This window comes from Octopus bimaculoides, chromosome 10, assembly GCF_001194135.2.
Source record: "Octopus bimaculoides isolate UCB-OBI-ISO-001 chromosome 10, ASM119413v2, whole genome shotgun sequence".
Lineage (NCBI taxonomy): Eukaryota > Metazoa > Mollusca > Cephalopoda > Octopoda > Octopodidae > Octopus > Octopus bimaculoides.
The window spans coordinates 73,021,477-73,035,282 of record NC_068990.1 but is presented as its reverse complement, the minus strand read 5'-3'; the positions used below and the strand labels follow the sequence as shown (position 1 = coordinate 73,035,282).

General features: G+C 34.5%; 1 protein-coding gene across 5 annotated transcripts in view; it reads left to right on the top strand.

Moving 5' to 3' along the window:
- Positions 1-13,806, top strand: part of LOC106880698 (zinc finger protein 629) — a 411,919-nt gene that overhangs the window by 1,807 nt on the left and 396,306 nt on the right. For 3 of the 5 annotated variants that reach the window (XM_052971297.1, XM_052971295.1, XM_052971292.1), the window contains exon 1: positions 730-867. The exons of the other annotated variants lie outside the window; for them this stretch is intronic. The gene's annotated coding sequence lies outside the window, so the exon portion shown is untranslated. Of the gene's footprint in view, positions 1-729; positions 868-13,806 lie in introns of those variants that run through there. 5 annotated transcript variants of the gene reach the window in all.

Genomic DNA, 13,806 nt, shown 5'->3' with positions numbered 1-13,806 from the left:
ATATATATATGCATACATTAATATATGTATGTATATGTGCATATATATATATGTATATTTTTCTATATATATACACATATATACAGACATATGTACACACACACACACACACACACAGAGTCATCCTCTGTTCCCTTTTTGGGTATGTAAATATATTAAATAAAAAGAACGAAAAAATTTCCTGTCGTGGTTGACTTTACGTTTCACTCCCTCCCGGGGGTCGATAAATTAAGTACCACCAATATATTAGAAAATTGTTTAAACAGACTCTCCACGTGTCCCCCTATGAAACTTTTTATTGTACATTCTGCAAAAGTTGAAAAGAAATTACTATTTCTATAGATAAATTTCTGGATGCAAATCTGCGATCACATTTTCGAAAAGGCATGAATGTCACAATACTTGTCCCATTTCACCCAACATCTTGGGTAAAATAGAATTATTATATTTTTTATGATTACTAATCATTGCTGGTCTCGTTGCTGTTGTCATTCCTGTTATTTTGTTGCCGTTTATTATTATTATTATTATTATTATTATTATTAGTGATATTATTTTTTAACATATATACGAAAGAATGAGAGCGAGAGAAATCTAGGTCACAAAATTAGGCCATGCTGGGTAACTCTTCATTGCTAAAAGGTACGAAACAGCTCTCATAACGCCATTTGTTTATATCTATCTATCAATCTATCTATCTATCTATCTAACTATGTGTGTGTATGGGTGTGTGTATTTATATATATATGTATATGTATATATAAATATAGATGTTTGTTATTTGTAGAGCTTTTTTTTTATTTGCGTACCTACTACATAACACATAATAATGGAGAAAGATTAATATTATTTTTGTAGCTGTTTCAGGTAAGAAATACTTTATTATTTCACTGACAAATGCTTATCAGATGTTTTGCACGAACTTTCAGCGATAATCCATCTACAAACTTGAGTTTTCTGCTCCATTTTAAGGCTATTTAAGCGGTCAGCTTTTTTTTTTCAGCTGCCGATGTCTGCTTCTCTCATAAGTAGGACAGGTCGACATAGATAAAAAACAAACAAAATATTAACGCCCGCGCGCTCGTACAGGTACACGCACGCATATGTATGTATGCACACATAGATACAGGTGTTTATGTGTATGTATATATATACACACTTGTGTATGTATATATAAACACTTGTGTATCTATATGTGTACATGTTTACACGTACAAATATATTCGTGTATACGTAAATATATATATGTATTCTATATATATATATATATATATAATATACTCGTACAGATATTTACATGTATACGTATATGTGTGTGTATATATATATACACGTACAGATATATACATCTGTACGTGTGTGAATATGCATTTCACACACACACACACACACACACATATATATATATATATATATATATGTGTGTGTGTGACTACACATACATGTATAGGTACACATATATCCCTACATACACACCTATATATATATATAATATATTCTATATGCATACACATGTGTATGTAAGGTATATAAAACCCATAGCCTATGCTCGAGCATATCTCATGCTCTATTTTAGTATCTTGTATATTAACACATACAACAACAATAATAACAATGAATTCAAATTTTGGCACAAGGCCAGCAGTTCCAAGAGAGGGGATTAATCGATTGCATCGACCTTAGTACTTGGTTGGTACTTATTTCATCAACCCCAAAAAGATAAACGGCAAAGGTAACCTCGGTAGAACTTGAACTCAGAACTTAAAGAACCAAAGGAAATGCCATTAAGCATTTTGGTCGGCGCGCTAACGTTTCTCCTACTTTGCCGCCGTATGTGTATATATATATATATTCTTCTTCTTCTTCTTCTTCTTCGGCATTGTAATAATAGTTTAATACAATAATAAAAATTAAAAAAATCAGCATCATTGACAAGAAAGTAAGCAAAGCTACCGGCGTGTTTAGATGGAGTCCTGTGACTGTCCGGTTCCGAATCTCCGAATTATTATTATTATTAGTTTTTTTTACGTCGCTCGCTTAATTTGATTTAATACTCTTCGATCTAAGGTATGAACGCCACAACATTTAAAATTCTTCATTTTCCAGAGGAATAGAGAGATCTGTTTTTGTACCAGATCACTACTCCACCGTCCCCGAACGCTGTGGCGTTAAGGTAATCAATCTTACCTGCATGCTTCGTTTGCGACCTGATTCTTGTTCCCAAATGTTTATTTATTTATTTATTTTTTTTCTTTTTCAGTCCCACCCAGTCCCACCTCGAATGTACATGTCCACCCTTTACTTTGGTATACCCAGGGAAACATATCATTTATCCAGCGTGTACTTTCCCTTTCTCTTTCGTTTGCTAAAATGGTTACTTTGTGGCTTCAGAAAGGATTTAGCTGCTATTTCTAGCAAATTGAGTTACGATTCCAAAGCTCCGATTTCCAGTCTTTGCTGTTTATGTCTCTCCTTTTACTTATTTATTAGTGAAAGCCATGAATATTACACATTCTCGTCTCATTTTCTACCTACTCCCCATGTACATACATCCATCCATACATACATACATACATATATGCGCGTGTCTATATATTCATTCTACTTTTGTTGAATATATGACTTACCCCTCCCCACACACGCATTTGAATGATATCGATCATTCTATATATATATATATATATATATATATACACTCACACATGCACACACGTTTATATGTATGTGTCTGTATCAAGTTTTTTTTTTTTCTCATGGAAAAAAGCGTTTTGCTTTCTCGTGTCGCAAACAAAAACCTAAAGAATTTCTTATCTTGGATTAAAAATTTATCTATCCTTTCATTTATCGGGGAATAAAGTATGCGCGGTGCGCGAGGCCGTAATTGTAGAGAAGCCGGTGTCCGTAGGAAATGGTTAAATATATGTATACTAAGTAATACCACCACCACCACTACCACACTACCACCAGCAAACGTTACACTAGTGCTTTTACTATAACTTTTGATGACACATGGTTTATTAACGCCGCTTTAAAAGCTTGGCCTGCAACATTCCTGATTGCTAGCCACCACCACCACTTGCATTTCTATATCCCTGTAGCTGTTTTAGATGCTACGGGGATGGCGGTTGCGGGGGGACCGATGGGGGAGAAACACGTGAGTGAGATCCAACCCTCAGTTATATATATATATATATATATATATATATATATATAAATCGTTTGTAGAAATACATAAATACGGAGGAAGAAGCACACTCTAAGATGTAGAGCAGTTAATATTTTAATGGGGAGACCGGTTTATAGGGTTACCCTGGGTTACTCGCTCATAAGGGGTGGCTATCTTCAGACCCCAAATACTGCTGGCCTTTTTAAAAAGGCTTAACCCCTTATGGGCGTGAAACTCAGGGTAACCCCAGGAACTGGTCTCCCCCACTATAACACACACACACACACACACACACACACATATATATATATATATATGTATATATATATATTTCTTGTTTCAGTCATTGAACTGAGGCTGTGCTGGAGCAGCGCCCTAAAGGCATTATAGACGAACAAATTCGATCTCAGTACTTTTTTTTTTTTTGAAGTCCGGTACTTATTCTATTGTGGTCTTTTTTGCTGAACCACTAATATACGGGATTGTAAGCAAACCAACTCCGGTTGCCAAGCAGTGGTGAGAATATACATACGTACGTACGTATGTGCGCGCGCGCACACACACACACACGACGGGCTTCTTTCACCTTATGTCTATTAAATCCACTCACTAGGCTTTGATCTGTCCGGGGTTGATGCTGCACAATGGACTGAACTCATATATTTATTTATAGGAATTTGTTTCTTTTTAATATGAAACATTAAATTAATCTTAGTTCTTGGTTTCATTAGTTCCCGGACAGAGAAAACAAATATGATATCGATAGGAATCGAACACATTTTAATCGCATGTACTGACATGTGGTTCCCACGCGCTTATGGTTCTGCCGACTGCCTTGTGACAGCGAAGTGTCATAAATCGTTTCACATGGGTACGATTGCTGAGCGCCACAGGATTCAGTTGTATGTATGGGTCCTCTAAAAGAGTTTGGAAATTATCTTTGCGTTTCTCATGCGTTGAGGTTGATCTGAGCTATGCAGTGGCCTCACCTGCATAGGAGACATACCATGCGTATGTGAAAGTGTCTGTATGCATCCATCTATAATGCATTCGAGTGTGCATTTAATACGTACGTGTATGTGTGTATGTAGGTAGGTAAGTAGTTACGTATATGTGTGTTATGTATATATATATATATATACATACATATTTATATTATATGTATTCTATATGTATATATGTTTATGATATGAGCGTGTGTGTGTGTGTATAATAGTTATATGTTTATAACCGTATATAAATGTGTGTACAAATATATAAACATGCATTTTTTGTGTATATATACTTATGTATATATATATAATCTTATATGTATATAATATGCATTCTATACTTGTTGATATATATAATATATATTTATATATGGTTCAAAATTGTACCCCACCCCTGAAGACAGGTGAAATGAACAAGGTGTATTTGTTATTAGGCGCGCATTATGCTTGTATGTATATATATATATATATATATATATATATATATATATTTATATTTATATATATGAACATATATATGTATATATATATATATGGATATATATATATATATATATATATATATATATATATATATATATCTGGATTATATGTATACATGTGTATATGTATAGATGGTTATCTACTCTTTATGCAGAGTCTGACAGAATGAATATTTCTTGTCAGTACCTTTGCAGAAAAACCCTTTTTTGAAATTATGGTGCATGCAGTATCTGGTATGGGTCTGGACTAAACTCATTTTAAAAGGGTAAACAATACAAATTTAACCACTATTTTCAGATGCATGCACACATACCTATATATGTGTGTGTGTGTATGTGTGATCATCCAGTGTTTTAAATTTGGGTTTGTTCCCGTTAATGGGCGTGGCTGGATCTACCTCAATGCCATAGCAACTGAAGTAGGCAGGTGCAGCCCATCCCAACCTTTGGGCTGGCTGGTGCTATCATGAGGCTCCTTTTGGAGCTGAATATTCTATGGGGAGCATGCCTTTGCTTACCCCCAACCTCAGTTTCTAGACATGAGTGGTCCCGAGACCAAGGCCTCTACCATGAATATATATATTTATATATATAGGGGCTGATGAGTAAATTGTCACAATTTTATATTTTTAATTTTGTGCATGCACATTGTTTGTTTATGATCAACTACACTGTATAGTAGGGTCAGTTGGTCACCACTTGTGAGAAAAACAGCACCATGATGCAATTCACTCTGCCAGAAATTTGGAAATGACATGCTGTACTATTTGGCATTCATGCCAGGAACTCCAGTACAAACAGATGGTGAACACACAGAACAACCATTGGCTTGCAGTGTCCCCAAAACATGTGCCGAGTTTAATAAAAAGCAAACATCCAGTCAACATCAAGGTGTTTGGAGTGATCACTAGTGATGGCGATGTTATGTCCTCATTCATCTTCCCACACGGCCTCAGACTCAACATGGAGGCCTACATCAAGTGCTTAGAGGAGGTAGTACTGCTCTTGGTGAAGAGGATGGCTGCAAGAAGACCCTATGTCTGGCAACAGGATGCTGCACCATGTCACACAAGCAGAACCCAGTCATGGCTATCAAGCAATTTCTGCGACCACATCACTCCTAACATCTGGCCACCTAACTCTCCAGACTGCATCACCCTTATTTATTATGCGTGGGGCGCAGTTGAGCAAGAGAGCAACAAAACTCCTTGTAACACCAAAGATAAACTGAAGGCAAGGATTATGGCAGCATTCACCAACTTAAGCAGACCACCCAGAAGAGTTGCAGGAGATTCTGAAGTTGTCTGGAGGCTGTGGTTGAAGCCAATGACAATTTTATTGAATAAATTTACTCTTCAGTATTTCAAGATATTTTTATGTAATTTTGGTAAATATATCTGTTAAAATAAGATGACAGTGTTATTTTCATTTTTGCGTAATTTAGACGACAACATATTCACCACACCCTGTATATATGTATTTATATCATCATCATCATTTAACGTCCATTGTCCATGCTGGCATGAGTTGGATAGTTTGACTGGGTTTGCATGCTGGAAGGCTGCACCAGAGTCCAGTCTGATTTGGTATGGTTTTCTACAGCTGGATACCCTTCCTAACACTAACCACTCCAAGAGTGTAATGGGTGCTTTTATAGGCCACTGGTGCAGGTGCCATTTGCGTGACACCAGGGTGTGTTTATGTGCCACCGGCATGGGTGCCAATTTGTATGATGCCGGTATCTGTCATGACTGCGATTTTTTTTACATTTATCTAAAACCCAAAAGAATCCCTCTCAACACTTGGCTTTGATGCTCCCTCACTGCTCTTGCACATATTGTCAGCTACTAAGGAATATGCTCAAGTGGTTAAGGTCAAGCAACTGACAAGCAAATTTGGTATTAAGCTGAATATTTGCTATAGTGATATTTCTGCTTTAGCAACTTAGCACTGAATCTGTCTGAAATGTAATGGAAAATAGGTCAGTTTCAAAACATTGATGTTCCAGTCACAAGAGCAAAGTTTGAAGGGAACAATAGTCATTTCCTTTGATTTCTAGATAGGAGCAAATAGGAAACAGAAGAGACAAAAAAAGAAAAAGAATTTCGTTACACAGTGTTATATGCATTTTAGTACAAACACTCTAGTGTTATATCAGTTGTCAATTAATAATATAAGTAAGATAATGAGATAAAGGGGAGAGAAACAAACATATAATACTTGAGAACTGACAGGGAAAACATGTAATTGGAAAAGTGTAGACATGTAAGGCAAAAAACAATAATCAAAGAAGTATACAATGAAGAATATGTCAGAAACTGAAAGGAATCTTACATTTCTAGTGATACCCTTTATCAGAGGGAGGAAGGAGAAGTGAAAGAAGCATTAAAAAGAAAGAAAATGTACCAGATTTAAGATATCTGTTTACATGGCAGATCTAGGGTAGAATGAAAGCTGCCAGTGGGAATGTCCATACAGTCTAGATGTCAGTGAGAATAAGAGGGAATAGAAGGACAAAGAGAGAATAAGGAGAAGATAATAAGAATAAGTTGGAAGAGAGAAAATGGGGGGTGGGAAAGAACAAGGGAAGGAGAGAGCTAGCAAGGGAGGGACAGTGGGAATGGGGTACTCACGATAGTATTTTTGTGAACATGTGTGTGTGTGTGGTGACGTGCTTATATATATAATGTTTTCATTTGTGTAGAGTTTCAGTAGTATCTACTGTGTATGAAGGAAAATGAAATGCGTGTGTGTGTGTGCTAATTGTGAACAGTCATCGTTCCTAACAATCCTTTCTACTATAGACACAAGGCCTGAAATTTGTGGGGGGAGGGAGTCAGTCGATTACACGGACCCCAGTACTGAACTGGTTCTTAATTTATCGACCCTGAAAGGATGAAAGGGAAAGTTGATCTCAGAATTTGAACTCAGAATGTAGCGACAGGTGAAATACTGCTAAGCATTTCATCCAGCATGCTAAACAATGGTGACCATTATTTACAATCCTCTACAAAAGCATATCTCAGCTGTTCATTGTTTGATAGACTGGGTGGGGGGATATAACCTTGCTTGGAAACAGCTACATTTGGCAACATGAAGTGCATCCAGCCATAGAAAGACAAATGAATCTTCAGTTTCTTGAAGCAAAGCAAATAGCAGAGAAATCAGTTGTGGAAGGTGCATTAAGGTGATGCAGAAGCAAGAGTAAAATGGAAGACAGCGTGTGTGTGTGTGATAGAGAGAGAGAGAGAGTGAATAAAGCATGATTGGGACAGCAATAGTAAGAGAGTGATAGGTATCATTGAAAGAATAGCCTGAGTGAGAAAGTGATGGCTTGCTTTACAAGAGGGTAAATGATGGAGTGAATTGTATACCAGCACATCTGATTACAGTCTCTTGTTACTCAAGCTTTCTGGTGGCATGATGCAGTGACTAATCAGAGTGAGGCAAGAGGGACAGCAGATTGAGACTAGCGGAGGCAAAATGGGTGAAGGCCTAGATGTAGACATGTCATAGAATAAGCACTTGTATAACTATGTTGTATATTTAAGGTGTTTTCTCCAAAAATTTCTTTGGATTTCTATACATTGAGCATCCGAGATTACAATTCAGCCAAAACTATTTTTCAAAAATATTGTAAATAAATTTGAAACTTTGTTTGAAATATCTATCATGGTTATGAAATATAAAAAAAATATTTTTGCACATAAATGAAAGATGTGTGCACACATTGAAATAACCAGCGTGTTAACCATCTTTTTGTGTGAACTTATAAGATGGGTTTTATAATAGGTCTTGATTTTGTTAGAAGGTAGGTTGTGTGGTAAGAAGTTTGTTTCCAAACTACATGGTTCTGAGTTCAATCCTACTGCATAGCACATTATGCAAATATCTTCTACTATAGCACTGGGCCAAATGTCTTCTACTATAGCACTGAGTGGATGCAGTAGACCGAAACTGAAAGAAGCCCATCTTAGTGTGTGTATGTGTGTGCGTATGTGTATGTGTGTGTGAATGTAAGTACATGTATGTGCTTTTGTATCTCCTTGTCTTGACATTTGCATGATAGCTGTTAATGATTGCTACAGTGATACAAGCAGTGTTAATCATTTCTGATATACTGCAAGAACATAGATAAGGGTTGGTGACAGGAAGGGTATCCAGCCATAAAAAAATCTGCCTGCAATTATAGAAAAGTGGACATTAAAATGATAAAGATGATGATGCTACTTAGCAGTGGATTTAGTTTTGAAAGGTGTGTGTGTGGATTCTGACATATTGAATTAAATTTTGGAAAGAGCAGACTTTTTTTTCAGGTGACATACACCTCAAAACAAAAAAAAAAGGTCTTTAGTTTCTTTCACCTATTTATATCAATAGATAGCTGGTTCTTGGAATTCCTACAGATACACATTATTAAATAATTAGAGACTGCATAGACATTTTGAAGTGAGAAAACACACTGCACTCCTCCAATTAAATCCACTGTGAAACACCTGAGAAGTTCATTCAATAATATCGCTGCAATAAACTGTTTATGAGAATATGTTTTCCCCGTTTGTTTTAGATGTACATACAGTTATCAGTATATATATCGATGGAAACCCTATGAATACATCTAGTTGGTAAATAGAAATCAATGTTATATTATTGCATGTCAGTATATATAGATTCAAACATATATATAGACATACATATGTATATATATGTATATATATGTGTATATATATATATGCATGTGTATATAATATGTATATAAGTATATGTATAAAGTATATGTATGTATATGTATATATATATGTACATGTGTATATATGTATGTATGTATGTATATATATATATATATATATATATATGTATGTAATATATGTATATATATGTACGTGTGTATGTATATATATATATATGTATGCATGTGTGTGTATCTGTATATGAGTGGGTGCTGAAAAATTTCTGGTTTTTGGTGAAAGAAAATACAAGAGGATCAGTTAATTATGATTTTATCCAATGTATTCCCCTCTTAAATTCACACACTTATTGCACTGGTCCTTCAGTTTTTCTAAATCCTGTAAAAGAACTTGAAAGGTTGGGCCTCTAACCAGGCTTTTTGCATTACCCTTACATACAGAGAACTTTTCAGCACCCCCACCCCTCATGTACATATATACATGTGTGTGTGTGTAGGTGTAAATATACATCTCTGAAATCTTTTTCAGTACTTCTCAAATTAACAGCTATCAAAAATAGAAAATAAGATTTTTATTTCATTGTTTGTATGATGAATTTGGGCACAATATTCTAACTGGTTATGGAATGCAGAACACTCACACATGCACACACACACTCACACATGCATATAGGTACAAGAATTGCATTATTTCTAGTTCTCGATATTCATCTTCAGTTAAAGGTAGTGAACTGGTAGAATCGTTAATACAACAGGCAAAATGCTTAGTGGTGTTTCATCTCTCTTTACATTCTGAGTTCAAATTTCACCGAGGCTGAGTTTGTCCTTCATATTTTGGGGTCAATAGATTAAGTACTACTTGAAGACTGGGATCGATGTCATCAACTTATCTCCTCCCCTGAACTTACTGGCCTTGTGTCAAATTTGAAACCAATATTCATTTTCACTCAGAAGTATTTAATACAATGCATTTGACTGCATTTGATGATCTCTTGTTGCTGTTTTAGTGAAGGAGAGAGAGTTTGTGTTTGTCTCTCATTAATTGACATCCGATGTCGATTTGTTTTCAACCTTGTGACATGGTAGTTCAGTCAAGAAGGACCAATGGAAAAAGTACCAGACTTAAAAGAAAAAAGTGTTGAGGTCAATTTGATTGACTAAACTTGTCAAAGCAGTGCACCCTGGCATGGCCAGAGTCAATGGCTGAAGATTGTAAAATAGTAAAAAAAAAAAAAAAGTTCTAAACGCCATTTCCTCCTTCTCCTCTACACACTAAGCTGACCATGAGCAATTTCTGGTTAGACGTCCTACCCTTCTTGTTCCATACCTGTCTACCTGTCTATCTATCTATCTATCTATCTATCTATCTATCTATCTATCTATCTATCTATCTATTTATCTATCTATCTATCTATCTATCTACCTCTTTACATCTCTCTAATTACAAAAAAAAAAAAAGAAAACCCCAAAAACATGACATTGTTTATCTTAGTTATATATTTCTTCTGACAAGCTTTTCTATCTAAACACTTTAAGCAACCAAGTTCCCAGATGTAAGAGCGAATTTTTGTGACAAGATGTAAAAAGTTGAAATTTGTAAATACTGTGTTTACAACTAAATGTGTTTCTCTAACTTCTGGTTATATCATAACCATCTTCGGTATAATGACCATATTAGCCATCATTATTGCAATACAGATACACTAATCATAAAGTATTTTATCAGCAAAAGGTTTTATTTTTTGTCTCTTTGTTGATGTGTTAAATAATTAAGCAAAAGTTTGGAGCTATTCTCTTCAAAATGGACAGTTTCAAAAGACAAATTTATTTTGTTTAAACAGCATTTAATTCACAACTTGCAGCTGAGATAATTGTGTCATCCTGCAGGACTGCTTCATTTTCAATCAAAACTATACTAGAATGATTGTCTTGAATACATCAAAAAAATCCACAAGTTTGAATTATTTGAAAGGAAACTTAAAGAATGGATCTACCAAATATTTCTGTTTTTTATTCATTTTAAGTGGGACCCCGTTGGTTTATAATCATAATCAATATTATTTGTCAAGATAAATCTATCTACATATATTTAACTTATATGTAACCAGAAACTATTTAGCTATTCCTATTTTTTTCTTTTTTTTTGTTACTTTTAATTATCACATTTAGATGTTTTCCTCCATTATATAGTAGGCCTATATAAACCTGGAAACCCATTAAATTCATTCTCTGAGGAGCTGCAGAAGAGATCAAAGGCTGGAATAGCGAGGAAAAGCATTCCACTATATATTTTATGTACTCTGTTCGAATCTATGTGTCACAAACGGGGTCCTTTTTAGTCTATTCATGAACTCATTAGGAATGACATTTGCATGAAAACACATATATACATACAGAAACTTTCCATTATAAATTATATGTATATGTGTGTGTATCTATGTATATGTATGTATGTATATCTATCTATCTATCTATCTATCTATCTATCTATATATATATATATATATATATATATATATATATATATATATATGTATATAAGATTTTTATCTTCTTTTACTACGAGTTGTATTAGGAAAGGTAATCAGTGGAGTGCTCAGCAAAGAGATTATGGTTATGTTTGAATGCTTCAATTGGGGTCCCAATTAAGTCATATTTAGCAACGACGCATAAAGCAGAATCTGTGTTGACCTGCAATTATTAGTAGATGAAAAGCAGTTAAGGTTTGAAGTATTTTCTGAAGTTGAAGAACTGGCAAGTGTATAATGTGAACCTAGGTAATTGACTAAGTTCAGAAGAGCTAAAACACTACTGGGAACTGAGAACATCAAGCACTGTTTTCAGAAGAATAAACTACATACGATGATGTGAATGTATAAGAAGAATGGATGCGGAGAAGTAAATTAACAAATATCATAAGCAAGTGATTAGTAATAACTGAAGCAGAATTACTGCAAAAGAATCATGTAATAAGAAAGTGTGTGTGTGTGTGTGAGAAAGAGAGAGAGAGAGAGAGAGAGAGAGAGAGAGAATATGTGTGTGTGTGTGTGTAAGAAAGAGAGAAAGAGACCATATGTCACAGGTATTCAACTCTGTTCAGTATGGGGAAAACAAATGTAAGAAGAATGAAGATGAACATGATATTCGTACAGTAGAAATGGATTTCATTTGATTGAAAAACAACTGTCTTGATAAGTGATAGTGAGTATCTTGAAAATTCTTTATTCAAACTGTATTATGTACAGTGGAAACATGAATACTTTTGAGTAATAAAGGTTTTCCTGGATATATATATATGTTATATACTTGTGGTTTTTGTGTGACGTACGTATTTTTAATGTAACATTTCAGTTTGTTTACCTTACTATCTTCAAATGTGTACATGTATACATGGACGAGAAGCGAATTCAAGATCAGTATTATTAACTCAGGTTTTTAACCTTACAGGATCCAGTGATAATATTAATCCTTACCTCAAGCATTGCATTGTTGCTTCAGTTAACCTTCCTTGAAGAAAATCCACTTTTTTCTTCTTTCTTTCTTTCTTTTTTTTTTTTTCACCTTTTTCTTCCATCGTGGGGTAATTGGCTTCAGGAAGAGAAACCAACCATGAAACCATCTGCTCCAGTAGTGAATATGTGAACTGCTTAACTCTTGCTTGCAACGAGTAAAGTTCCATTAATAATATTACACACATTAATAATATTATACGTACGCTGTCAGGTAGAGGAAAATGCAACATTACAAGTACAAATAAAGATATTATTGCCTCAAATATGCTTTCTGGTTGGCTGCTTAGTAAATAGATGTAGCAACTAAGTTTTGTTTTTCTTATTTCTCACTTTCTTTAAGTTTGAAACGTTCTGATTTCTGCCATGTATCAAAGTTGATAGTTTTGTCTGTTTTTATACACATCACTAAACTTGATAATTCTAACCTTGGAATACTTCATTTCTGTTGCAGCGGTATTGCACATTACAGTCTACATTTAACAAAATTGGTAGGATTATAAGTAACATATTGTCATTAAGCATTGTCATTTGAATCTCTACCAAATGTAAATAATTGTTTTAATAGTTCCTCCTGAAAAATATGATGCTGCTATGCTATTCTGTATGTTCTTCTTGAGTTTGACTATATTATTCTATTAACTCTCTTATTTCCAGTCTTCCCAAAGTTATAGTAATCATAGTGGTAATTATAGCACTAATAGTGATTATGAAGACTTGATTAGGCATGAGGCTTTAGATCTTATAAGTAGAAAGAAAATGAGATTATGTGACATTCATGGCTTTTTCAAGACTATTATGCAAAAACTTAAGTATTGCTTTGCTTTGTGTTATTTCGACATCTACTACTGTGGCCTCTCCTTTGAAGTTAGTTGGCCTTGTACTACTCCAATCAGGCCCTCCCAGCTCACTTGTCTCTCATCCTCCTCTCAGTATATATATATATATATATATATATATATATATATAT